The sequence below is a fragment of the Periplaneta americana genome, unplaced genomic scaffold (genome assembly GCF_040183065.1).
Source record: "Periplaneta americana isolate PAMFEO1 unplaced genomic scaffold, P.americana_PAMFEO1_priV1 scaffold_23, whole genome shotgun sequence".
Lineage (NCBI taxonomy): Eukaryota > Metazoa > Arthropoda > Insecta > Blattodea > Blattidae > Periplaneta > Periplaneta americana.
The window spans coordinates 271,888-299,429 of NW_027185504.1; the positions used below are offsets into that span (position 1 = coordinate 271,888).

At 36.7% G+C, this 27,542-nt stretch overlaps 1 long non-coding RNA gene across 1 annotated transcript in view; it reads right to left on the minus strand.

Moving 5' to 3' along the window:
• Positions 1-25,044, minus strand: part of LOC138693835 (uncharacterized) — a 37,927-nt gene extending 12,883 nt beyond the window's left edge. The window contains exon 1 of the long non-coding RNA XR_011330529.1: positions 24,823-25,044. This is a non-coding gene — a long non-coding RNA (uncharacterized lncRNA). The remainder of the gene's footprint in view (positions 1-24,822) is intronic.
• Positions 25,045-27,542: the final 2,498 nt, after the last annotated feature.

Sequence of the window (27,542 nt, forward strand, 5' to 3'; positions counted from 1 at the left end):
TCCCGCAGGAGTTCTTTTACATGCCAGTAAATCTACTGACATGAGCCTGTCGCATTTAAGCACACTTAAATGCCATCGACCTGGCCCAGGATCGAACCCGCAACCTTGGGCATAGGAGGCCAGCGCTATACCAACTTGCCAACCAGGTATATCTAGTTCATTGACTTTGTACATAGGGTATTGCCTTTTCTCTTGACCAATTTCAGTACTGGTACCTACCTATTGTGTTGGCAGTATAATAGGTCTTCCTTTAAGAACTCTTCCCACCCCACCGTTTAACTGTAGAATGCACAGTCATTCTCGTTCTGGGTAAGACCTGTGATTAAAAATTTCTGTGCTATGACCAGGGAAAGGAAGTTCATGCCCTGAAAACGTGAAGAATATGTATGCATTTATGCCGTAAAAATAGATAAATATGCTACAAAATATGCATTATCAGTCTGAGATTATTTTAACAGAATAATAAGGTACCGGTATAGGTAACTTACGTTTAGTCTATGGATTTTGAAGTGATTGCCTCATTGTTGAATGCTCCATTTATGCTGTTACAGTTCACAACTAAGCAGTAACGTATGTTTTCTGTTGTCATTCTTCGCCTGTTGTCTCTCAGCATAGCTTTGTAGCGTGAAAAACTTCGTTCTACGTCACAAGAAGTAAGAGGGGCTTGCGCAAAAGCTGGGAGCTGTTCTATAGAAAATTTTCTTGGTTTTTGGGGTGTTTTTCCTTCAAGAATATCTTGAATTTCTTTAAGTTGATAATAACCAGGGTTTTTTTTGGAAAGAATATTTGCTGTTTTCTCGTTCACTTTATCTCCGACATTTCCTGGAACTGATGTTAAACTGGCTATTGTTCTATCGAAATCTGCTAAACACTGCAGTAAAGGAATACCAATTGCTAACTTGAGAGGCTCCCTATGAGGGTGTCATCGTTACATTCAAAATTCATAAACATAAATTAGTCGTGTTTACGAGGTTACACACTTTTAAAAATGAGAGAAAGACTAATAAACATACATAATATGCAGTTTCCCTGCATAAATGTTAAAATATGATGCTTTTATAAATAAAGGCAAAATATGCACTTTTATGCACAATAAAAGTAATATCATTGTATTCGGAAATTTGTGATTCATGTAGATAATCTTTCAGCATATTCACACAACGATAGAGAACAAATATGCAAATGCATGAACTTCCTTTCCCTAGTTATGACATTAATATGACTCAGGTCAGTTACGCAGTACAAAAGTAATGAGGCAATGGATTTGTTCTTGTTTTGTCCAGCACAATTGTCTAAAAATAAAATTACCTGGTTTTTTACTGTGTTGGGCAAAGAAGTAAGAAATTTATAGAGACATATGTCAATCTGATTTGAACCTCTTTTGATCAAACCCTTATATAAAAAATAACAATGGCCCTGGCCAGTGGCGAGGCGTGGGTCCAAGAGTAGGGGAAGCTCGTCTATAGAAGGGTCTTTTCCAACTTTTGCCATAGATTATATAAATTTAATTGCTTTCTGAATTATGTTAACATTTTTATAAAACCTGAATATCCTTACCTTATTTTTTGAAGTTGAGTTCAATCTTCCGACTTTTGTTGGCGAAGATATCTATGACGTCATCATTAAATGTCGGTATTCTCCGTAGTTTTGCAAGCAAAGCCTTCTCAATGCTAAGAAGAGCAAGTGACGACAATCTATCTTGATCTTTAGAGTTTCGAAGATATGTCTTTATGCGCTTCAGCGTTGAAAAAGATCTTTCAGCAGAAGCGCTAGATGCTGGGATGGTTATAATGAGTTGGGCAAGCCTGTATACTTCTGGGAGTACGTCCGTAAGATCAGAATTTATTAAGTACCTATACAATTCAACGATACTCTCTTTGTGCATATGTGGTTCTTTATACAGTACAGATAGCTCACTTCTCAATTTAGGGAAGTCAAAGAAGTTACCATAACTCTCTTTTAGATTTGAAAGTTCATCTTCCGGAAACTTTTTTTCAAAATTGTGAAAATTTCTGACATCTAAAAGAGGGAGGAACTTTAGCTTGAAAATGTCACTGAATCTGTGGTTAATGTTAGCATTCATAACATCAATTATTTCGAAAAACAATCTTCTATATGAAGATTTCCTATCATCGCCTGAAACATTTTCTAGTCTAGCTCTCTTTGTGCGGTTTGTGGGCAGCAAGTCACTTTCTAACTGAGAGGTGACGATTTCAGTTTTACACCATATAGAGCCGAAATCTTCTCTGAGCCGTGTAAGATGAGCAGTGAAGTTATCAATGCTCTTTATGCAGAAACTAATATCAAGAATTTTTTTTTAAAGAACTTGAAAGAGTGCATCAGAGTGGGGGAAAATTGAAGCGAATACTACAAGAAGGAAGTTGAAATCAGAGTCTTGCAATTTTGAAAGCAGGCCTGCAGCTAAAATAATCGTATCAGAATCCCATTTGTCGGAATTTTCATTTATGGACATAAATAAATCGCGTAAATCAATTTTGTATTCATACACCGTTTCTAGGAGCCTGCTGTTATAGTTCCATCTTGTGGGAGCTAAACTGGGAAATCGTTTTCTTATTTCAGTATCTAGTGCTTCAGTCCTCTTTGTAGATTTGGAAAAGAATGTCCCGAAACCTGTGAGAATGATGAAAAATATCTTACACTGTTTGATGTAACTAACAGCTTGTGATAGAACCAAGTTCAATCTATGGGCGTAGCAATGCACAAAAATTGCTTGGGGACATTTTTCGCACACCCGAACTTGAAGCCCGCTGTGTTGTCCTGCCATAACGGCTGCTCCATCGTAAGTCTGAGCAACTAACTTTTTCTCACAAAGTCCATCAAAGTATTGAAAACATGCTGAGCTAGGGCATTCGCGGAACGGTCCTCACTTATGTTCCTAAAACCTAGAAATCTTTCCTCAATACTACGTCAATGTTCACATATGGTACCGAATTACGGTCGACAGTTGTGATTTTGTACTGATATCTGTCGTTTCATCCAAGATAACAGCGACAAAGGGGGCTTGACTTAGGCCTACATCTTTCTTAATTTCTCGATACATGTATTCTGAAATGGATGATATGATGTCATTCTGAATATCACTTGACAATCCTGAAAAAACTGTTGAATTATTTAAATGAGCTTGTAGTTCGGGATCCATCTCTGCCCTTTCGTGTAATAATTCAACATAATTTCCCCTATTTATAGAGCTTGCTGACTCATCGTGGCCGCGAAAAGCTAATTCTTGTTTCCCCAAGAAACACGCAACTTTAATAAAATGAGTAACTAATCTCCTGTTTTTTCTAACAGTTTCATTGTGGGCCTCAATAGACGAACGTAAATGTTCATTCAAGCTACATTCTATTCGTACTTTTCCGAACTGTTTTAACTGGATTTGAACTTGTATATGACTTTGAGAAAGTGTATGTCTTTTTTGAGCTTTATGAAAATTAGTCAGGTCATCGAAACCTGCTTTAGACCAAACATTTTTCTCATTGGAAAACAATAGACAGGGCCAGCAAAACAACTTTTGTAATTTACTACAACCACATAACCACGATGTTGAATCGTACATTTTCATATTAAAGTGGCGCGTAAATACTTTACGTCCTTTTTGTTGAATTTCTAGCTTAAGATTACCCAAGGGCCTACCACTTTGAATACTATTCACTTTATCTTGTAACATAATGAACTGAAACTCTTCTGCTCAATAAGATGGTCAACTGAACAGCAGGGAGTGGAAGGCGAAGTGAGTTATTGTTACATGCTGGAAGCACGCGGCCGACATCTGAGCTTCCTGCCTCCATATCAAACAACACTATGATCACTCACAACATGAATTCAGAAGAATTTCAGTCAATACTGGGATATGGATGGAACAGGTGAAATCATATTAATATAAAGTTCTTCACTTCAACACGCAGACATCTAAATAACCACGAAAAATAACACTTTACAGCACCAACACGTGAACTGGCCACTGCGAATGGGGACTCTCTGCTTGCTGTAGCGTCTCCAAGTCTCCAAGTAGGCAGACGCGGGCAGTGGAGAAGTGAGGGTGGTTAGCAGTGGCGAATAGTGGAAATGCAGGGAGGCGCGGGCAATGGAGTGTGGGCTAGGTTAAAAGTGGCTACTCGGCTAACTTACCGGTCTCACTCTCGATTCCATTCCGCGAACGAAATTCATATTTAACGGAAATAGACGCAATTCCGCAATGAGAGAATTATGTTATTGGACAAAACAAACTAAAAATAAATGAAATAAAATCGTCAGCATTACAAAGCAGAAGAGGAAGCGCCGCTTCCAGCGCGTCTATGGACGCTTCGCCACTGGCCCTGGCTGTTTGTGATGTCATTCATATATGAGGCGTTCAGAAGTCAACATGATTAACTCCTTTTCCAAAGATTTTGAGATATTCAAGGTTAAAGTTGAATACACACAATTGATTCTGTGTTGTAGTCAAGAATAATATTGCGTTCTGTGGGCTTTTTACTGAACTATGGAGTTAATCACTTTGACCACTGAAAATAATGGTCAATTTAATACATTGCCAACTTAGAAACTCTGAAATAACCAGAAGTGGAGTTAATCAGGTTGACTTCTGAACGCCTCATATATATAAATTCTCCCCCCCCCCCGCTCTTATTTATACTCGCTTTAACATATTTGGTGACATCGCGAGTTAATCATCTGGGTGAAATCCGAAGGCCTGTGTACTATTGTTGAGACTGGTTCTATTGTTGTGAACTAGATGGCGACTGTATATGTATTACTGATTTGGTATGAATAAGATTTAGATGATGAATGAGGCCGGTGATTTTCAAAGACATTGTGGCCCGAATTTCCTGGCATTTGGCTTACGGTTGAGGGAAAACCCTGAAATTCAACCCGACCAGGAATCGAACCCGGGCCCTCTGCGTAAGAGACCAGCATGCTGACCCCTACACCACAGAGGTGGTCATATTCATATATTGTGAGATTGTAACAGGACAGTTTTCTTTTATAATATAAAGATGAACACTCACCACAAGATGAAAGAAGTAGCCTACTACCTGAAGATCAGAGTAGCACAAAACTTTGCTTGGAGCCTGTTTTGCTGATTTAATATCTTTAGTCTTTGTAGCCCTTGATGTTTCTTTCCTTTATATCTCTATTATAACTTTCTTGCAGTTTTAATTTCTCTGTTTCTGTACTATTCTTATATGCAGTATATACACAACATTGATCTTTCTTAGGGATATAAAATATGAAGGATTAAAGTGAATTAAATACTGATGTGTAAGAACATGCACGATGATTAATATTTCAATACTACTTCGATGGTGAAGACAAAATTAATAACAACATTGTTTTTAAACAATGCAGGCAGCATTATGCTACCATTATTGTAAGTACTGCAAGGTGTGCAAAATTTAAACTACAAGCATGGATATTTTCAGTACGAAAGTGTTACAAGTCAAAATGGAACATTGCTTTTAGCAACAGTTGAGAATGGAAAACTCTTACAACGTAAAATATAACACTTTCCAATTGAAAAAAACTAAATAGCATAACTTTAAAACTGTTATATGTGCATTTATGTCCTAGTAGGAAATTTTTAGAGTTGTAACAGTTACCCTCATCTAAAGATTAAGAAGATTAAAATTGAGATAAAACCTAATAATTTTACCTTCTAGGGAGAAGATCTAAAAATATCAATATTCGTGCACGTACATAAGAATTATAGAAACACATACTTAGTGGTCAGTAATAATAATAATAATAATAATAATAATAATAATAATAATAATAATAATAATACATTATTAAGCATGGCAATTAATGTTTCTATATACTCCTAATTGAACCGTTGAGCAAAGTAAACATAATATTACATTTTGTCCGAAAGAACAAGAAAAAAGTTCTTCATTCTTTATGATACCACCTCTTACTGCTTGTAGAGACAGAGTTTGTAGAGCGACATAATACCGCTACTGCTTGTCTTCAGTACGTGAATGAAACACACAGCAATGTACAGTAAACTCCTCGTACCCGTTTGAATGTCTATGATTACACGATGTAATCACGACACCCACTTTGGTCACCGCTGTTCTAGAGGAAGAGAGGAGAGGATGCGTAACTATTTTGTATACCAACGTACCTGAGTTATGTATCCCGACCCCAGTGGTCGAGCTACGAGTCCCAGAGGCCCAAAACTTAGGGTTCTAATAATTTAATATTAATATCATTATAATACACGAGTAAGAATCATTCTGGCCAGACATATAGTCTGGGATTTATCATTAAGAAAATAACTCATGACTTTAAGTCATGCGTCTTATCGCCTCACGAGGGTACGAGTCACAGTTCACCCTAGCTGGACTCATATAGGATGACACCCCATCACGGGGCCATGACTGTCAATATGCAACGTCATTCTGTCAGACCATGTAAGTTTGACACCAGAATTGACACGTGACCCAAGCCTGGAAGAATTCAATAAAACTGAGGGTTTTCAGCCTCTCACCCTCTTTCGTTTAGCTGTCGTCGAAATTGTAATAACTGATCAGCAGGCTTCACGTCTCAAGTCTTGGGTTCAAACCCTGACTGATTACCTAGCTGACATGTAGTTCAGTCTAAGGGAATTGTACATTTCAGAACCGGCTATACAGGATTGAAAATAAACCAAGTATCATAAAACTGGCTTCTCATTTCGGTTGAATAAGATAACACACAGCGCAAAGTGAACCAACGGACCGTGGCTTCAAGTTCGCGATATACAAATACTTGTTAAGCTGCAAAACTTAACTCCTGTACCTGCGCTGTGACGTCACATATACTTTGTATCAGGCAACCTCATTCCTGTTTATAGGTAGCTGAATTACAAAGCCTAATTATTATTATGGGGTGTATACAACAGTAGCGGCTCGTACCTGAAAAAGTAGGTGAAGCACAAAATTGTTGCAAGGTTTTCAAAGCCCATGTAGGCTAGTTGCATTGACAATCGGAACTCTATGTAACTAAAGTAATTCCCTCCCATAAATTCCCATGATATTCAATCGTGAAAGTGATTTCATTGCATTTATTTCTGCCAGTTATCAATGCACTTACCGGTACATGTCAATTAAGATATGAAGAGTCCACTGCAAGAATGATGGATTCCATTTGGAATACATTTTTCAGGATAAACAATTGAAAGTTTGAAATGCTTAGCTCTCAAAGCTTAACTGTGATTTTCCGATCATTACTGGACAATAACTATCAGTGTTAATGCCATATAGGCCTAACTCTCTATTTACAGTCTATATGTCTTAAGCTATACATTGACAGTCTTGGTTCATTTTCGACAAGAAAGTGACATCCATCATTCTTGCAGTGGACTCTTCATATGCTTATTGCTTACCTATCTTGTTCACTAAGTTGATTCTCTGATCCTTCAGGGCTGCGAACCTGCCAATAACGTTCTCATGGAGGGGCTGTGATTCCATCATCTTGTCCAACATATCTTTTTGGAGCGAAATATTCCCTAACGCTGACAATATCTACTGTGACATTGAGTTTCTTTGTTTTGTTTTTATTCGTTTTAAACACGAGAAGTTCCTCTCGACAGATACGCTAGTACGACGGTAGTATCAAAATGAGGGAATATAACTTATACACTTCTCCAAATACATCTTTGTGTCACGAAGAAGTCTAGCACTTTCTTAACTGGTATATTCCTATATTCACTGTTCTGGTATAAAACTCAAGTTCACTTTTTGGAACCTGCGTCTTTTTTAATATGTTGAAATAGCTAGCTTATAGTGAAAAAAGCGGATCATGTGGGAAATTTCTACTATAGGTAATTGTCAAATTTGGAAGTATCAGCAAGGCTGACGAAACGAAGTTTTTCTAAATCCCCAAAATCTTTTATCGATCTGCATGATGATGTTGTCAATGATCTCAAAGAACAATATCTTGTAATTACGATCATGTTCTACATCACTTTTTCCACTGTAGCCGCAGTCTGTACTTTCTCCCTGAGGATTCACTTCTACTTTTTGCTACGTTCAAAATTCTAGCATAGTGCAGTACGCCATCTGAAATTTCCACATTAAGCGATGAAGTGCTTTCGTCATGGCCCCGAAATGATAATTCCTGCTTGCTTAAATACAAAGCAGTGTCGATGACTGACCGCATAACATGTCTGTTTAAACAAACATTTTCAATATATTGCACTAACAATAGCCTAGCATTTTTTTCAGGTTATTCCCAATAGTGTTCATATTTTTCTGTAAATTTTTGAACTGCAGCACGCACTTCAAAAAAATGTTCTGCCGAATTTTCATGTTTTTGTAGAGCAAGACTAACATTATTTTAGAAAATCACTGAATCCAGTTTCATTCCGCACATTTTTTTAACTCAAAATAGTAGGCATGATTAACAAAATAGTATTTCAATGTAGTGGCTCCCACACAACCACTCACTGATGCTTGCAGTACCATGAAGTTTTAAAATTAAGTTCGTATGATTTACCAGTTTGTGAGTTTAACTTCTTACAGTTTATGTCTGAAATTGGTTGAGTTCTGTCTAGAAACAATAGATATCTCTTATAGGCCTACTGCTCACACCAGCGATTAAACGAGGTTTGAATTAATGTACACACTGTGTCACTGAACGGATTCATTTACACATTGCAACATAACAATACAAAAACTTATATGGTAGGTCCTAACACACTTATTAGAAATTAATTAAAAACTGAAATGCACTTAATATCTTCACCTAATAAAGTGATAAGTAAAATAAATTATATTTTAAAAATTAGGCCTATCATAACTGAATAGCTCGACATAGGCCTACAGACACAAAACACGACGAAAACAGACTGAGGAAAGGCAAAAATTCATTCTCAACTTCCACTAAAAAGGCTGTGTTCAGAATATCAAACTTTCTTTCCATTGCTTTCATAGTATTAATCTTTAATGGAATTTTCCTATGAGTGACAGTAAAATTGTAGCCATAAGAATAAAAAATGAAAGAATGAAGATATCAGCATAAAAATTAAAATCATAAAACGTAATAGAACCTACTCGTATATAGGAAGAAGAATTGACGAAGCAGAATTTTTAGGATAGAATTTTCTTTAGGACGGGCCATGTTGCTGGCCAGACAAGTAGTCGTAAATCTCCGTGTCACCCACTATATAAAGGGCATCGGTTGGGCTGAAGGCCAAACACGTGTTCGTCACAGCAACACCCGTATCTTGAAGAATATGGAAGTGCGGGGGGAAATGTCTCAGTCGTTGTCATAGCAACCACCCTAACATAGAAGAACAAAATAATATTTTAAATCTGAGAATCATTGCCTCGTCGCTGCCGCTCAAGGAACTGAGACGTGAACAGCGGGAATATTAAAACAGCCTGGCGATGCTGTACTTGACATTTATTGATTTATAGCGCTATAGTTTTTAAATTGAATAATTTAATACATGAAATATAAATCAAATGATTCGCAAAATAACAAGTGAAATGTTCTTCACCTTCTTCATTTGAATAGCCGCTACTGCTATACAGTAGAACCTCGCTAGTTCGAACCAATTGGGACAGGGACCTGTTCGGATTATCGAAATTTGGGATTAAGTGAGGGACAGGGATGCAAGTAGGGAAAACACGCCTTATCCATCCCCTCCCCACCACTCACTGATCACTCTCTGTTCAGTTTCATGGTCGGAAGAAGCTTAGGCTACATATTATCATAAAATTATAGCAAACAAGAACTTACATTCATTCATTAGTGATAAAATAAGTTGTAGTACTGCATATACCTGTATAACCTGTTTCGTATTTACTTTTAAATATTTACGAAGACTTTCGGAATTTTTTTAGTTTTCCATTGTTCTCTTCTATTCTCTGTTCCATTCCAGCTTGGGCTGATTAGTTGGTTGGTTTTGTCCGAGATTTTCCCCAGCCGTAAGACGAATGTCAGGTAATCTGTGGGGAATTCTCGAGCTCATTTCGCCAAATACCACCTCGCTATCACCAATTCTATCAACACTAAATAACCTAGTAGTTGATCCGGCGTCGTTAAATAACCAAATAAAACAAGAGTATTATATTATTCCTTGAACTTCATATCGCCACCGGTGTAGCTCAGACGGCTGAGACGCTTACCAGCCGATTCGGAGTGCGCTCGGGAGTGGGTTCGATTCCCGCTTGGGCTGATTACCTGATTGGGTTTTGACAGAGATTTTTCCCAACCGTAAAGTGAATGCCAGTTAATATATGGCGAATCCTCTACCTCATTTTGCCGAATACTATCTCGCCATCACCAATTCCATCGACGGTAAATAACCTCGTAGTTGATACAGCGTCGTTAAATAAGCAATTAAAAAATCTTTCCATATCAAATTCTAGAATGCGCGCAAACTTGGATCCGAGAGCGGAACTGTGGACTCATCTGAGAAAGCAGGCTCGTAGGGACAGGACGTGCACGGGTCCGTCACGCACGGGTCCGGGGCTGTGGTGCCTCCCCTCTCTCTGAGGACCGCGTCCGGATTGATCCCCAAATCCTCATGAATGACGTCTGAGTGGATTCCACATTTGATTTCTACCTATGTTTACCTAACGGATGTTGATGAAAAGTCATCTTCTTATTTTTCACATTAGGACGATACCTATTAATATAGAAATCCTTTCTATGTTAATACTCGTATCAACGTAAAAAAATAATTTCTTATATTGCATTTTTTGCATTTTTTTGACGTTTTTGAACTGCTAGGTCATTTTTATATTTCTCTCGGCATTTATTGGTCATTTTTAATAATTTGAAGAACTTTTAGATCATTTCGAATGCACTTTACTTTCTTCTTTACCGATAGGTCTGTTAAATCATTTTCTAAGCAAATAGGTCAGTAGTAATTACCCACTGAATAAGTGAATTACAATGAAGTTTGAGTTTTGTAGTTTGGAATAGACTCTAAAGTCCATCCCTCATTCCACTGAAGGTTTCACTAAACAGAAAGGAAGTAATACAGGATGTTTCCGAGGTGGTGTTACAAACTTTCAGGGATGATGACGAAGGGCACATGTATCAATTTGAGATAAGGAACCCTGGTCCGGAAATGACCGAGTCGAAAGTTACAAGCAAAAATAGTTGTGTAGAAATGAAATAATTTTATTCCTCTGTACACCTTATTTGTGTATTTATCTGTACATCTTACACATACTGTATTCATCTGACGTTGTTTACGTTGTCTACTTACAGTATTCCATTCAGTGCGCTGTCTGAGGGATGGGGACAGGAAACTACAATAAAACAATGCAGATAGCGTAATGTGTAACGGACATGGTCGGTCCTGATATGCATGTCTGTAGACAGCAGTGTATGTGTACAAGTTGCAGTGTCCAGTCGATCAGTTCTAGTAAAATGGAGGAGTACACGAGAGCGGAATAAGCAGACCTGATTTTCGAATACAGATGAGCCAATGGGAACAGTAGACAAGTTCACAGATTGTATCAGGCCAAGTACCCACGTAGGAGACAACCGACCCATATCATTTTTCCACGACTGTTCCAAAAGTTAAGGGAAGAAGGGCATGTGGTACCAAATTACAATTCCATTCCTACACAACTATTTTTGCTTACAACTTTCGACTCAGTCATTTCCGGACCATGGTTCCTGATCTCAAATTGATACATGTGCTCTTTGCCATCATTCCTGAAAGTTTGTAACACCACCTCGGAAACACCCTGTATAAAATGCTTGACAGCAGTTTAGTTTGAGGACTTTGACCGCTACTGTTATTTTGTCCTTACCAGGGTGTCTTTAGAATTTATGTTTGGAAGGGGGGACACTTTCATAGTGTCCTGGAAGGGACGTCTACTGTAGTAGACAGTATTTTAACACAAAGATTGCAAGAATGCATGCTGCGCCCACAATTTGTTTTGTGATTCACACTCTCTCATCTTGAAGATCTGGTAACAAAAGAGAAGCGCAGAAGGATGAGGAAACAGAGAATGAAGACACTGACATGAACCACCCCTGATTGAAACACATTGTAAACCCTCATTAAAATCTATAGTTTTCCTTAAAACCTTCATTTTGTCGCATGTTCTTTTCCTTTATCTTAGCCAAATTCCAGGAAGTTGCCTCCTCTCTCCGAGATTTGCAGGGCAGTCATTAAAACAAGGTGACTAATTTTTAAGAAGTTGTGGTGCGAGTACGGTAAATAATACTTAAATGTAATTTTCTTTTAATTTCATATCATTTTTTCATTAGTTTAAGGGAATTTTAATGATAATTTTAAGTAAATTTTAGGTTATCAACATCCGTCCCCTAAATATAAGGTTATGTTTAGTGAAAAAGATAAGAAGCTGTTAGTGGTGAACGGGTTCAAATTCTGCTTTCACAAACGGTTATGTGACGATGTGGAACGGTACATATGCACGAAAAGGACATGTAAGTGTTTTTGTAAACTAAATTCAATGAATGTAATTATTGATTCTCAGTTGTGCCATTCTGACGAATGTGATGATCAGACACTTAACGATGCTACACTTACGTCTCACAATGTCGAACGTATAAGAAAGAACATTCACGCCAGTCGTAGTAGATGTCTTCCGAAGTTGCCTAAAAAACCCTAGCAGAATTACATGAATAATTGAAAAAAAAGCATTGTCCCATTAACATGTGTAAGCAATATGGATGTTCTCTCGAAAATGAAAACCCTATTTTTAGATGGGACGTTCAAATCCTGTTCGGTGCTTTTTTTATCAGATTTTCATAGTGGGATAATCATTACGTTCGTCTGGTTTTTTCTTCCTGCAAGGTAAAACTGTTGAAATATACAAAATGACTCTTCAAGTATTAAAAAATCATACAAATCCCGATGTTGTTTAAGTTGATTTTGAGAAAAGCACTCACTGAGCAGTTATCTCAGTTTGGCCAGAAACTATACTAAAAGGCTGCAGGTTCCATTTGGCGCAATATTGGTGGAGGAAAATAAATCCTGTGGATTTGTGAAATGAGTTTAAAAATAAGGACTCTGAGATAGGGAGACTTTTAAAATGTATATTTGATTTACCCGCACTTCCACCGGTTGATAAAGTAGCAGACTGTTTCACTTTTGATCTTATGGCTCGTAAACCCGTGAATGAAAAGCCTGATGAGTTTTTGATTACTTACTGGATACCTTCATCAAAGAAAATTGCGAATTTCCACCTGCAATGTGGGCAGCATTTAGTTCAAACACAGAACGCACTACAGATTGTTGTGAAGCGTTTCACAGTAAGTTGAATGCAGAATTCCATTCACTTCATCCGAACATTTTTCACTTCATTGAGGTTGTAAAATAAATTCAATGTAACACTTACATGAAGCTTCATAGTCATGAGAACACTCAGAAAAAAAAACCAAGAGAAAGAGCAGTAGGCTTATTGAACAGGAAATGATTAAATACAGTAGCGGAGCAATTAGCCGTTTTGATTATTTAAAGCTTACGTGTGGAAGTTCCTCCCAAACATTGTTATTATTTTTAGTTGTTTAGTTAATTTTATTCACAAATCTGACATAAAGAGCAATTAGCCGTTTTGATTATTTAAAGCTTGTGTGTTGGAAGTTCCTTCCCAACTTTAAGTTATTATTTTTAGTCGTTTAGTTAATTTTATTCACAAATCTGACAAAGAGCAATTAGCCGTTTTGATTATTTAAAGCTGGTGTGTTGGAAGTTCCTTCCCTACGTTAAGTTATTATTTTTAGTCGTTTAGTTAATTTTATTCACACATCTGATACAACGGAGCAATTAGCCGTTTTGATTATTTAAAGCTGGTTTGTTGGAAGTTCCTTCCCTACGTTGTTATTATTTTTAGTCGTTTAGTTAATTTTATTCACAAATCTGATACAACGGAGCAATTAGCCGTTTTGATTAAGTGACACATTTTTAACCATACCTGTTTACAAGGAAACTGCGTGTAGTAATTGATTCCTTGTAAATAGAGAGTCCTAATTCTGTATTAAATGGGAAAGAAAATGTGGGATTTAACTCGGATAAAATGTATGCAGACTCCATTCAAGACCTGGGAATCTACTCGGACATCACCCATACGGGATAACTTAGATAACTGGGTATCAATTCGGACGTTTGGGAATCTATTCGGCTGCGGTGTCTCTGAGTATACTCTTTCGTCATTTAAGTAGACAACTGCGTCATGAAACACGAAATTCTCAACCCTGCGTCCACATCTACAACGTCTAGACTGTTTACCAGAAATTCCTAAAAGTTAACATTCGATACACAATAGACTATACCTAATTAAATACAGGCTGCACGGCACAATAATGACATACTGACGCAAACATTTATTATTGTAAAAAAATAATAATTTCAATTGAACAACGTTGGGCCTTGCCGCGTTATACTGTTCAACAAAATGAAAATACTTTGAGGAACAAATGCACAATACCGCAGCGGCGAATTTACTGGGAAATAAAAACGAAATTACACTCCCGTTCTCTTCTCCTCTTACTCTTCCTCTCTATCTGTCATATCTCAACATATTTTTTATATCTGATATCATTCACAGTGTCATTTATTTCACACATTACCAGTAGCGGCTGGTGGTCAAAATAATGATTGTGCTACAATCTCTATATCGGCCTACTGTATAGGCCTACACTTATATGTATTTATCATATCTTAATTTGAGTCGTGCCTAGTGATGAAATATGAAGTCCATACGACGTTCTTTCGTAATGCAGAATTTGTCATTTGGTGTTAACCCCCCCCCCCCCAAATCTTGGACATCATACTCTTTTCTATTGACAGCATTGCAAGAGCAGTGAGACGATCCTGGGACATAGTGTACCTTAAAAACGTTCATGCGTTTCAAGCAAGAAAACATCTTTCTGGCTCAGCAGTGGTCATTGGTATTGTAACCAAAATATTTACAACTTCCTTACTTCACAGAATGGATCCTCTAAATTGTTGGAGACTATGTATTGCAACAATTGAACAGCCATCTATATTTTGGAAGTCAGGTCTTCCGTATAGAAATCCAAGTTGTATCTGTAACACTCTTTTGTTCAGTATAGTATAGCTGTTGACAGGAACTTCAATAGCTAGATGGCAGCAGCAGTCGGACACTTGAACTACCAAATACATTGTAAATAGTTCCGAGTTCCTCCACAAACAAGCATTCTTTCGTTATTCTTTACTTTTGCAATCTCCAAGCTGTGTTGTGCTGAAGCTGACTACAGCACTTTCCCGCGTAAAAATAGTCAATCAGAACAGTGATTTAAGCTTCGCACAATCGCATAACTGTCTACATTCTCATGTGGAGTTTTGAGTAGCACAACGAACCCCCTGAGGCACCGAATAGCGAAGACTAAGCACTTTATAACGCGTCATGAACATAACCACGGGAAAATTGTCAAATGACAGATCAAATACTATGGTATTACAAATACATTATTTGAGCAAAAATTATCATTGTGCTGTAGCACTGTAGCACGTAAGGACGGGCCGCCACTGCACATTACTTATATTTAACCTACATTAAACCGACTACAATGCATATCGTGGCGGCCGGGTAGCTCAGTTGGTAGAGCAGCTAGCTACGGACTGGAAGGTCCGGGGTTCGATCCCAGGTGGTGACAGGATTTTTTCTCGTTGCCAAACTTTCAGAACGGCCCCGAGGTTCACTCAGCCTCCTATAAAATTGAGTACCGGGTCCTTCCCGGGGGTAAAAGGCGGTCAGAGCGTGGTGCCGACCACACCACCTCATTCCAGTGCCGAGGTCATGGAAAGCATGGGGCTCTACCTCCATGCCCCCCAACTGCCTTCATGGCATGTTACGGGGATACCTTTACCTTTTACCTTTTTTTACAATGCATATCGTATTTTTAAATTACCTCCTCTTCTAAGGGGCATTTGATCCTCGAATCTCCAACTCTACACACTAGTACAGGCATGTCAATTGATGCCCACAGGAGGAAGCGCGCGCTTTAGAGCCCAGGAGAGTCTGAGCGCTTTACAGCGGAAAGGAAAGAGATAGACGAAAGAGGTGGTATATGCCGCTTGGTCGAGCTATATTCAGGGATGGCCAGCACTGATTCTATAGATAAAGGGAAGAGAACTTATTAAAACTGTATCCATGTTAATTTTTAGATTTGCCTGAGAACTATAAGTGCATTATAAGAATGTAAGTTTTAATTTTAATGCTCATTTTTCACAAGTTTGGTATTTTATTCTAAAGAAATATTTTTTTCAACTTTTCGTATAGAAAAGTGAAATTTTCAGGTATATTGGCCTATTTATTTAGTAGCCTTACAGAATGTTTTCGTAAATCTAATATACCGTATATACGTATTACTGAAGATAGTGTATTGAAAATTTGAAAATATTCGAATGGAAATTGTTTGTAAGGAAATGAATTAACAAAGCAACTACTGTTACATCATAAGCAAAAGATACGTGCCCATGTGTTGTAAAAATGTCAGCTCTATAGCTTCAGCAGATTTCGAGAAAATAATTTAATATTCTGATGATAGGAAGTTGCTCACAAATATCACCTTAAAAGCATAATGCGATATGAGTTTTGTTATGTAATATTAGTTACACTTAAAACAGATACAGTACCTAGGTAACTTTGCTTTGTACTGTTATATTGTTTTGATTAGTTTATTTATTACTTTTGTAAGGCTAAAGATACCTTCAATATAAATTCCAACTTAAGTCATACTCAATCTCTTTCTTTGGAATATCACTTTCTTTATGAATGATGTGTTTCATCCACTTAATACAGTATAATATTATACTACTATGGAATTTAAGCGAATATTCCTTCTTAACTCTCTATTATGTTATTAAGATTTAAAACACAAGTGCAATATTAAGAAATCACCGTTAGTACTTTTGTTTTACAGACAATATAGATAATATTAAACAGAAAGAAGTCATATAAAAATAACGACATAAAATTTCACGTTCCGTTTGAAGTTCGTGCACCACTGTTTTCTTAATCCAACAGGTTGCTTATTCATGTACACAACCCTTCCTATTTCCATACTTAGCGCTTGCTGCCCGCGCACGACGTCAAGGTCAGAAAATTGCGCTTGCTTTGACATCACTGCACTAGTAGCTTCAGTAGCTTAACCACTATGCTACAAAGTCAAGTTGAAAGAACAACCTCTAAATCTCTAACATAAATACACATTCAGTAATAGAAACCCCACACTAGATATCATCAACAACGATGTTAATTCCGAGCATTGAAAACAGGGTTTAAGCAGACGCACAGTGGTCCGGATCGCTAAAAAGCCGGACAAAAGTCATTTTTCAAACTTCATATTAAAAATACAAAATTACCTCAATAATAATTCTCAATAGTCATTCTAATAAGACCAAGTGTTTTTCGAAGAATACTTCAAAGGTTCTGGTCAATACTTACGAGCAAAAGTGACACAAATCTTTCGTGATTAATTCTGCGATTTTGTAAGTGATTTTTGAACAATGTGTCTGCCTTAACAATGCAAAATAAAAATCTGAGAATATTTTTTATGAATGTATTAAGGTCTTATGTATAGGGGAAAATTATAATTATCATTGTTTTTTGTTTCTAAGTTCTAATAATAAATACAAATTTTAATGCTCGTGTTTTGCGAAAAAATAAAGAATGTTTTAGAGTTTTAAAAAAATGTTCACGAGTGTACACCGTGAAACTTACATATTGTATATTGGTAGACATTTATAAGTTCGTCACTGAAGGTTTTATCTGCGGAACCCTGCAGTACTGTGAATCGTGACCTTCAAATCATCCCCATGCGCGTGGTCAGTCAACACATGTTGCGAGATAAGCACGCAGTAAAATTTATGTTTGTATATTTAGATATTGAGGAATAATTTATTGGATGTAAACAGCATAGGCCCTTGACTTTTCAGTGTCCAGAGGATTTCTGTCGGTCTCAGTTCAGTGTATAATGTGTGAATACAGTGTATGAAAAATGAATTTACGTGTGAGTCGCCGAGAAATTTACGACATAATTCGAGGAAAGAACAGTGGGACTCGTGTGCAACAAGAAGAATATGTTGTGGATTATATGAAGAACAAATTTGAATTACATTTGGACAATCGTGGGACAAATTCTCTACGAAGTGTAATAAAAAGGCGCTTTTTTCTTCCGTACTATCAGTTTTGGAAGAAATGTTATCGCAGCGAAAAAATGTTTGTTCCTAAATATTCAGACTGGTTACGACAAGAAATTGAATTACCACTTACAAACATTCCTTCCGCTTCTTTCTCTTCAGAAACGTTTGGACGTCCTTCAAAAGAATTTCAAGAATTATGTGAGAGAAGTAAGAGGAGGAAAATAGAGTATTTGAGGAAGAATCTGGATGCTGAGGAGCTTTCATATGCCACAGTGATGAATTTGAGGGCTAGAGGTGACGAAAATTCAGCAAATCTGTTAAAAGAAATTACCACAACGACACCTATCACAGGTAAACAAATTCATGAATCGTGGCTGAAGAAAAGAAAACAAGCTACGAAACTGTCAGAAGAAGAAGCGTTATCAACGACAGTAAGTACAAATTTATCGAAACATCAATACATGTCTATTAGAAAAATGGCAATTAAACACAATCATGACTTGTATCCGAGCTATTATGCAGTTCTGAAAGCAAAAGACGCAACTTATCCGAACAATATAAGTGCTAGTGTGAGTGCATGTGAAGTGAAAGTTCAGAAATTATTGGACCACACGTACTTCTAGCAGAATTTTGACACTTATATCTGACAGCGAGCATCCTGGTTTCCCCCACTCGCTTCTGCTCTCCCCTCTGTAAAGACTAGTGGCTGGGCTGTCTTAGCTCTTTTCTGAAAACATTAATTTCTGTTAGGAATTGGACGTCTACGTAATATTGTGTAACTGTTTAAAATAACTTAAATAAAAGGGCCTCGTTAAGTAATTAACTGTTATGTGAGTTCCCCCCTTTCTACAACCCTGCGACAAAACCAATTGGACGGATAGTAGATAGCATGTCTGAGTAATTTTATCTATTCGGATTGGGCAGAAGTGAAGATTGAATTTACATTATTTTATACTGTCCATCCATAAACCACAAAAGAAGTAAATTAAAATCATCAGTACCAGTTGCAGAAGACACAGTCCTGCAGTATATATTGACTACACCCCAACTCTGGCTATTAGCAACAGAAATCTACAATGAACGATCAAATATATGTACACCTCATTTCTCATGAAAACAAAAACTGAAAAGACTACGGTGGACTATAGTGGACTTTATGTTGTCAGCAAACAGCTGGATACATTAAGAAGATTGTTTGATTGATTGATTGGTTGATTGATTGATTGATGTTTGAATTGCGACCTTGAAACAGTTCTGTATTTCAACTTGTCTGCATTTACAATAATGAAACTACTCAGTGCAATCAAGGCACACTTCTCAGATGCAAATGCTCAACACCTTAGTAAGTATCAAAATGCATACTTTATTTCTGCTTAGCCATAAACTCCATAACAAATGTATAAAAATGTAGATATTCTAATATAATTTAGCACAATAATATAATGGAATTTACAAGTATGCAAGTTCATACAAGTTATATTGCCAGTAGTATTAAATGGTACGTAACATTTTGGATACCCCTACAAAACTACGAAAATATTCACGGATTCTTTATGTTACTAAATGTAAGAATGTACTCACCCACAAAAATACAATCCTTAATTGAATTTCGATTATAACTTATACAGATTATATATAATTTTAAACTTGTGGATTACATAACTTATGTAACTTTTCAACCCTTATATTAGGGGTTGCTGATGAAACCGTGTACATAAAATGACTATAATTATTGCATTTATCGAGTTTTGCAATAAAATAACAGCAGTGTGATAAAAATATCTAATCCGGCCCTTATTAATGAAAGCATAATTATCTCACCGCTCAAGAGGGGTAGTTATTCATTTCCAAATGGCATTAAAATTTGCACACGTTAGATACATGTTATTAGTAATAAGTGTACCAAATTTCAAGTTAATATGGCCACAAGAAAAGAAGTTATTACTTTTGTCCGGGTTTTAAGCGGTTCGGACCACTGTGAGACGTTCCCTCAACACGACACAGTTAACCAGCATTGAGTGAAATCAACAGTAAGGCTAGGGCTCCACGAGTGGGGCTACTTCCGTCATTGACTTCTAGCTGAATGTGGTAGGCCCTACCCACAAGTGGCGTGGTAACACGTTAAAGTACGGAGTGTCCAACATGCCCGACTGTCCAACAGACCCTAGTTTACCCTATCTGTTTTTATCAACTTGCTCATTGTGTTTTGCAATCGCGAGTCTGTAGTGTGAATTTAACTGATTTTCATTGTTCACTTTACCCAGCATAGACAAACTGAAGACGCTATTCATATTAACCTTTGACTTATGATGTGTTTTTATTTTACCCCATAAATGTACTAAATCTGTCACACCCACTTTTGACCAGCTAAGTTCACCTCGGAACAGAACACACGGGAAACAGAAGAACGCATTTTTCACATCACATCCACACAACCAGTTGTTTTTTAAATAAATATCTGGGTTGAATTTGCGAGATCTATTAACTTTAGCACTTTGCTGCTTTTGATGGATATTTAAGTGCGGTGTTGGTCTGCCTAATTCTTTAACACGAAGTTTGTTTTCATATGTTAATGTTGAAAACGGAGATTTCAATAAAGCGCCAACCGAATTCATTTTTTCACAGTACACAACACGATAACACAACCACTATTACGATGACAACCTCACGACTTAACACGATCACACTACAATTGGTACTGTTGTAGAAATAATAAAGTGAAAACTTTCTCAAGCAAGTTTTCAAGAAACCGGGAGAGATTTTATTATCTTATTGTTGCAGTCTTCGCTCTACGAAACTTGTTCCGACGAAGTGGAAGGGCAGACAGAGCGAGAGGTAGTAAGGGATCGGCGTAGAAAATGGGGATGTATACAGTTTTACAAGCATTGCAAAAGCCAGCGGCAATTTGTGCCTGGCACATTTTAGATCATGCTTTGGATGCTGAAAAGGACGAGCGAACATGAAGACTGCGCGCGCATCCCATTATATTTCTTATGGGATGTAGTGCCTGGCACAGATCCATCCTCCAAACATTGGTTACAACGTGTTTCTCTGAAAAGATCATATTGACGGTAGAGATTGTATAAGCGTAACTTGTTTCTCTCAGGTTTTGAGCGGAAAATATGAATTCTCCTTTTCCTTCTGTATTCTGGTAGTGCCATGGCACAACGGCACTACCTCTAAAGCCGCCCCTGATTGTGACACAACTGCAAACACTGCGAAACGTAGACTGTTTTACTACAGCTGGTAGCTGACTACTACGATCAGTGGAGTCAGGCTTCGGCGACAGATAACGGCACGAAAATGGAACATGTTCTATTCCTCCGGCAGTAGACCTTGGCACTGCCGCCGTAATTCTGTTAGGCGCAGTGAAATACTGCCCATATAGCCACCTAGATTATTTTGCGTGTATTCCATTTTCAGGGAGTAGTCTGCAGCTCACAACAGCTGTCAAACACAGCTAGTGGAGCCCTAGCCTAAACGGAGAGCAGTGAACCGTCAGTGCAGTGCAGCTACTTCAATTTTACGAACGATATCCGTATAGGTTAATGTTAATGTTTTATTACTTCAGAATATCACATTGACAATTCAAAAGTACGAATGAAGACTAGAATTAGATATAAGGTGAGCACTAAAATGACATTATCTAGCTTAGACGATATTCATTGCATTTACGATACAGCCGGGGGCTTATAGCGGGAGGCAAGCCCCTGCTGGCCCCAAGATGCCTTCGCCATAACACTTCTATATTATTCCTGAACCATCAAAAACCAACATAATGCATAACAAACATAGATAAAAGTATCAGAGTTAACAATAATGTCTACGAGATTTGAGAGTAGTTCAAAAGTGGCATATGTGAACAGCTGGCGTCTTCTACGAAATTACCACACTCCCGCTCCGGTATTGTGCACTTAAACCACTTTGATCTAAATGTACCAGTATCTTATTCTTCGGACTTTGTACAAAATTACTGGTAAATATCATACTTCAAGTAAAATGACATAATTAGAATAAACTGCATTATATTTCTGTTTAATAGTAAAACCTAAAATTTACTACAGGATATAAACTCCTAGTCTTAAGAAATCTCACGACAATATTATGAGGAAGTATTTTAAAAAGATAATCATGAAAGCAAGTTTTGCTGCTGTTCGATGCTAACCTTTCGCTGTCAAAATGTAGGCTACATCGAGCAATGTTATACAAAAACAACAATTATGATTTAAAAACTTTCCGCGTATCTGCATTACGTTTAGCCAGGTTTTTTAGAAAAGTTCTACTCCTTGCTTTGCGATTTTGTTAGTGTATGTCAATCATGCCTGTGTGTAATGTCATGTTTATATACACCGCACGCGATCATTAATATGGTCGTTTCATAATATCGCGCCAGCCAATATCATGTCATAGGCTATTTGCACGTAAACAGTGAAGAGAATAGTGCAACCTACAACGTAAGACTGTTCCGATTTGCTAACAAACTATGAAAACATTTGTAGAATATATTACATAATAAGACAGAGGCATTGAACTTCTACACATCTATCGTTAATAGTGGAACATTGAAATAGATTGGAATAATCTTATTTTCATATAAATGCTGAGATAAAAATTTAAACAAAAGTTAATAAATCATGCTAAGAATAATAGGCCTATTATTAAAAAAATATTCGCCGCTTTTCTAAAACCACTAGCAACGTGTTACATGTGGAAGGATTAGAATGCTTGGTTCTAAAAATCGGACGCAATATCTATATACTGTAGTGTGTAAGGGGTATAAGTTCTGTCCTTTTCTCAGTCGTCGGGCACAGTTTACAGGATCAAAAAATGTCCATACAACATAGGGTCAAAACTTGATAATATTCCCAGAAAAAAAAATATTTCTTTTTTTATTTTATTTGCGTTATACTTACTTATGTCGTTAGTAAAATTACGAAAACAAATACATCAGTAGGTACATCTAGCAAAGAGTTAATATTAGTTTAAATAAATATTTGTGTATTCTGTTAAGTTTTCATGAAATGAAATAAAAAAGCATGCTTAATTTTTTTAATGTTCTGGCTTGAGAGACGTGGCAACGTGTTCAGCAGGCAGTACTCTGCACAGACGTAAGTACGAGTCAGCTGAGTTCAAGCTCCTTGTCCATAAGTCTACTGCCGAGCGGATGGCAGTTCAGTACAGGGTATTCGATAAACAATTTACAATGTCATTCCCTAGTTTAAGAAATTAATGTGTTATTAATTTATGGAGAAAGTCGTCGTAATTCAAGTGAGGCAAGAAGATGTACCGTCAACGTTTTCGGCGAACTTTTGTAGCAGTTTCGCAACGATTTTTATAAACTAGGAGTTTCTTACTCCGTTTTGAAAACCACACAACCAGGAATTTGTTTAAAAATGATACTGATTTACGGAAGCGGGAGAGATTAAAATGTTGCATTAGAAAAAATGTTTGTGTGATTTTGTGCAGAAAACCATTTTTGTTTATTTTTTAAACGTACAATAAAAAAACGGAGCAATATTGTTACATAAAATGTAAATTTACCATAATGTTCTATTAATGACATTGAAAGTTTATATTTACTGCTCGTTTTATGTAAACAACAGTATTGTCATGGTCGCTCCTGCATAAGAACAGAGCATCTGTTGGACCCCCTCCTCCCCGCTTGAGCTGCACTGTGTACTTCTAAACCACCTTCCCCCCCGCTAGAGCTGTACTGTGTACTTCTAAACTCCCTCCTCCCCATCCAACAACGTTGTAAAACGTCTATTATTGTAAACTTTAATAATTGGTTAAATATTGAAATTAGAAAAAAATTGTAAGGACATTTTTTCTTTCTTACGACATGAATAATCATCAGTTAAAATAATGACACACTCTGTGTTTACCGCATCAACGCGAACATTATTATGGTTAGGTTTCATCACATCGCGCAACCCAATATTATCTCATATTTCCACGTAAACAGTGAAGAGAATAGTGCAACCTACAACATAAGACTGTTAGGAATTGCTAACAAACTATGAAAACATTTGTATAATACGTCACATAATAAGACAGAGGCATTAAACTTCTACACATCTGTCGTTAAGTCGACCTGGTTGGCGAGTTGGTATAGCGCTGGCCTTCTACGCCCAAGGTTGCGTGTTCGATCCCGGGTCAGGTCGATGGCATTTAAGTGTGCTTAAATATGACAAGCTCATGTCAGTAGATTTACTGGCATGTAAAAGAACTCCTGCGGGACAAAATTCCGGCACATCCGGCGACGCTGATATAACCTCTGCAGTTGCGAGCGTCGTTAAATAAAACATAACATTTTAACATTCTGTCGTTAATAGTGGAACATTGACATACATTGGAATACTCATCTTATTTTCGTATAAATACAGAGATAAAAATTTAAACAAAAGGTAATAAACAATACTAAGAATTATATTATTAAAAAAATATTCGTCGCTTTTCGAAAGCCACTATCAATGTATTACATGTGGAAGAATTAGAATGCTTGGTTCTAAAATTCGGACACAATATCTATCTATAACGCTGTACTAAAATTGCAACTTACCTGTTTCTTCAATGAAATTATTTACGATATTCATGAACAGTACTACACATCACTATGTCCTAATGACACTTAACATTTTTACGCTGTATTTTAACACTTAACATCCTCAATATAATTTTTATCTTTAAGCATAATGATCAAGACAGTGCATTATTACCTTTCAAGATCCGAAATCTTCGTTCCTTCCATTTTCAAATATTAATACACATAGGACAGTCTGTGTTATCTAACACATAATAAATCAATATCCCTTATGGCGACACACGCATCACAGATTGCTACTGGATAATTTTACTTAGAAAATTAACAGAATTTAAATATTTACAAACACATTTATTCCAAGAATAATTAAACACTCCGCGCACCACACCGAACACGATACAGATGCGAGGAGAATGCCAATATAATTCCTGACATACGAAACTCCCTTCCTGCCTTTTAGTTTTTATGGGAAAAGTTGACCTTGCAGCGTGCACAACTTGGATTCGTTTTATTTCGCTCTCTGTGGTGCAACTTCTAAACTACTGGGATAGCCTAGGGATAACTGCCAGGCATTTAGTCTTCATCGTAAGACCACAGTCTATTATATACAGTCGCGAAGCTCAATATGTAGTAAAAATGCAAACATGGGTAGTTGCCCACCACCAGGATCGCTACTATCGCCTCATAATCGCAGATCTCTCTCCTAGCGGACGACAAAATATGTTCCACTTTCGTTGTCGTGTTCTTTTGGAAAAATTAACACCTTGTTTCCATTATTGAAATATTAAATGCATAAAGTTAATTTATTATTTTAATGAAGTATATTAAATTTCACCATAAACTCGAAGATACCTGCAAGAAATAGGTTAATATTATTTTTGTTTGTGCAAAACGAACTGAAATTTACTATAATCGCTTCACTCATTCAAGATTATAGCGATAATTAACTATTAAGCCAATAAATATTAATTTGCATTTCCCTTTACAACAATAATAATGTAAATATGAATTAATCGAGTAACTTACGTGTACCGGTACTTGTAGTGTAGGCTTACGAAACTAACAAAGTGGGATGAGGTTAAGCAATAATAATCACACCAGAATTGGAAATAAAACGTGATCAATAAATTTTATTGTAACAGACTTTTTCTACGTCTCTAGTAAAGTAACAAATACAAATAACAACAAAATTAACAGCTATAATTAAAAACATATCCTTTGAAAAAAAGTAGGCCTAAGCAATAATAATCCCACCAGAATTGAAAATAAAACGTGATCAATAAATTTCATTAAAACAAACTTAATTTTTCTACGTCTCCAGTAAAATATTATTATTCCAATTATTGTATTTTAGCCATTAACATTTTCATTACAACCAATAACGAACATTTCACAAGCATCAATATGAAATACGCAACGAGCTAGCACTCGATGGAAATAAGATACAGTCCAAAGTCGACCGTGGACAGTCTATTGTTTCTAGTTGCTAACCGCTTGGAGCGCTTTACCACGAGATTTGCAAAAAATCACCTCAAGTTTCGCGACTGTATATAGTAGACTGTGGCAAGACGATAACTTGATCAAGTTGCATTATATTTCTACTTTCATAAATAAAGTTCTCACTGTCATCGTACACAGAAGTAATTTGTTCGTTAATGCAGATTTAGTCAAATTAACAAATATGATTACAAAGAAGTAAGTTATATCACAATAACGTAATGTATTTATTTGCATAGGTTACGGAAATTGTATTGAAGTAAAAGTCACGTATCGGCTGATTCATCCCTGGTACTTGCTATACTTACTGTTATTTTACTTCGGTTTCCTTCAAAATTTATTAACATCAATAGTGATACTGTACTTGCTATTTGGGAAAAGGAAATTGTACCAGAACAATGGAAGGAGTCCATAATTGTACCTGTCTTTAAGAAGGGGGACAATATCACTTTTGTTCTCGTCGTACACCAATGGTCCTCAGCTCAGAGCACTGTGTCGTCATCAAGCCTTGCCCGCTCGCCCGCTGGGCAAGGGAAAGTCGTAACAGGGCAGGTAAGACGTTCAGCGGCGGGACCACAATATGAATTTACTGCATAGGTTTGTGATTGTTTTCTGATGATAAAAGATACGGGCTAAATAGAAATAGCTACATTAAATAAACTGTCTTAAGCAATTTGAAAAAAAAGCATTGTAGCATATTTTCAACAAAGTTAGAAGTTAATAAATTTATAATTACTTTCAGAAATGTAATATACATTTCATGTTAATTATTCGGGCAATGCATGGCAATTACTGTAAATGTATAAACTGCTTCTGTTAAAGAAAATGTTGAACAAAACATATATAAACCCTAGGAATAGTAATGTCACAGTGTACTATATACAGTCATGAAGCTTGAGTTTTGAGGGTGCTAGAAACAATAGACTGTGACGGTACTATTTTCCATTGCCTGTAATGATCCGATATTAGAGATCCTAGTGGCGAGCAACTATCTAATGTTTGCATATTTACTACGTATTGAGCTTCGCGACTGTATATAATAGACTGTGGTAATGTAGAAATTAACTCCATTCAGTTCACTCAACACTGGCATTAGCATTGATTTTTCAGGATTTGTGTAATTCTCTTTTCCCTCAGCAGTTTCTCAACGTTTGGAACTATTGTTTGTATAGTGCATAATGTGATAGCACATTTTAAGTTGTGATCCGATACTTGGCTTCCATGACATGGCTTGTTTATCTTCATCATACGAAAAAATTACTGTTCGCACAGTTATGTGAATCCGAAAATGCATGTCTGTACAATCGGGGAAATCTAACACATGGAAAGTTCATATAAAAGTCATATAACTTTTTTATTTTGATATTTGTCCTTCAATTCACTATCGTAAAGTAAATC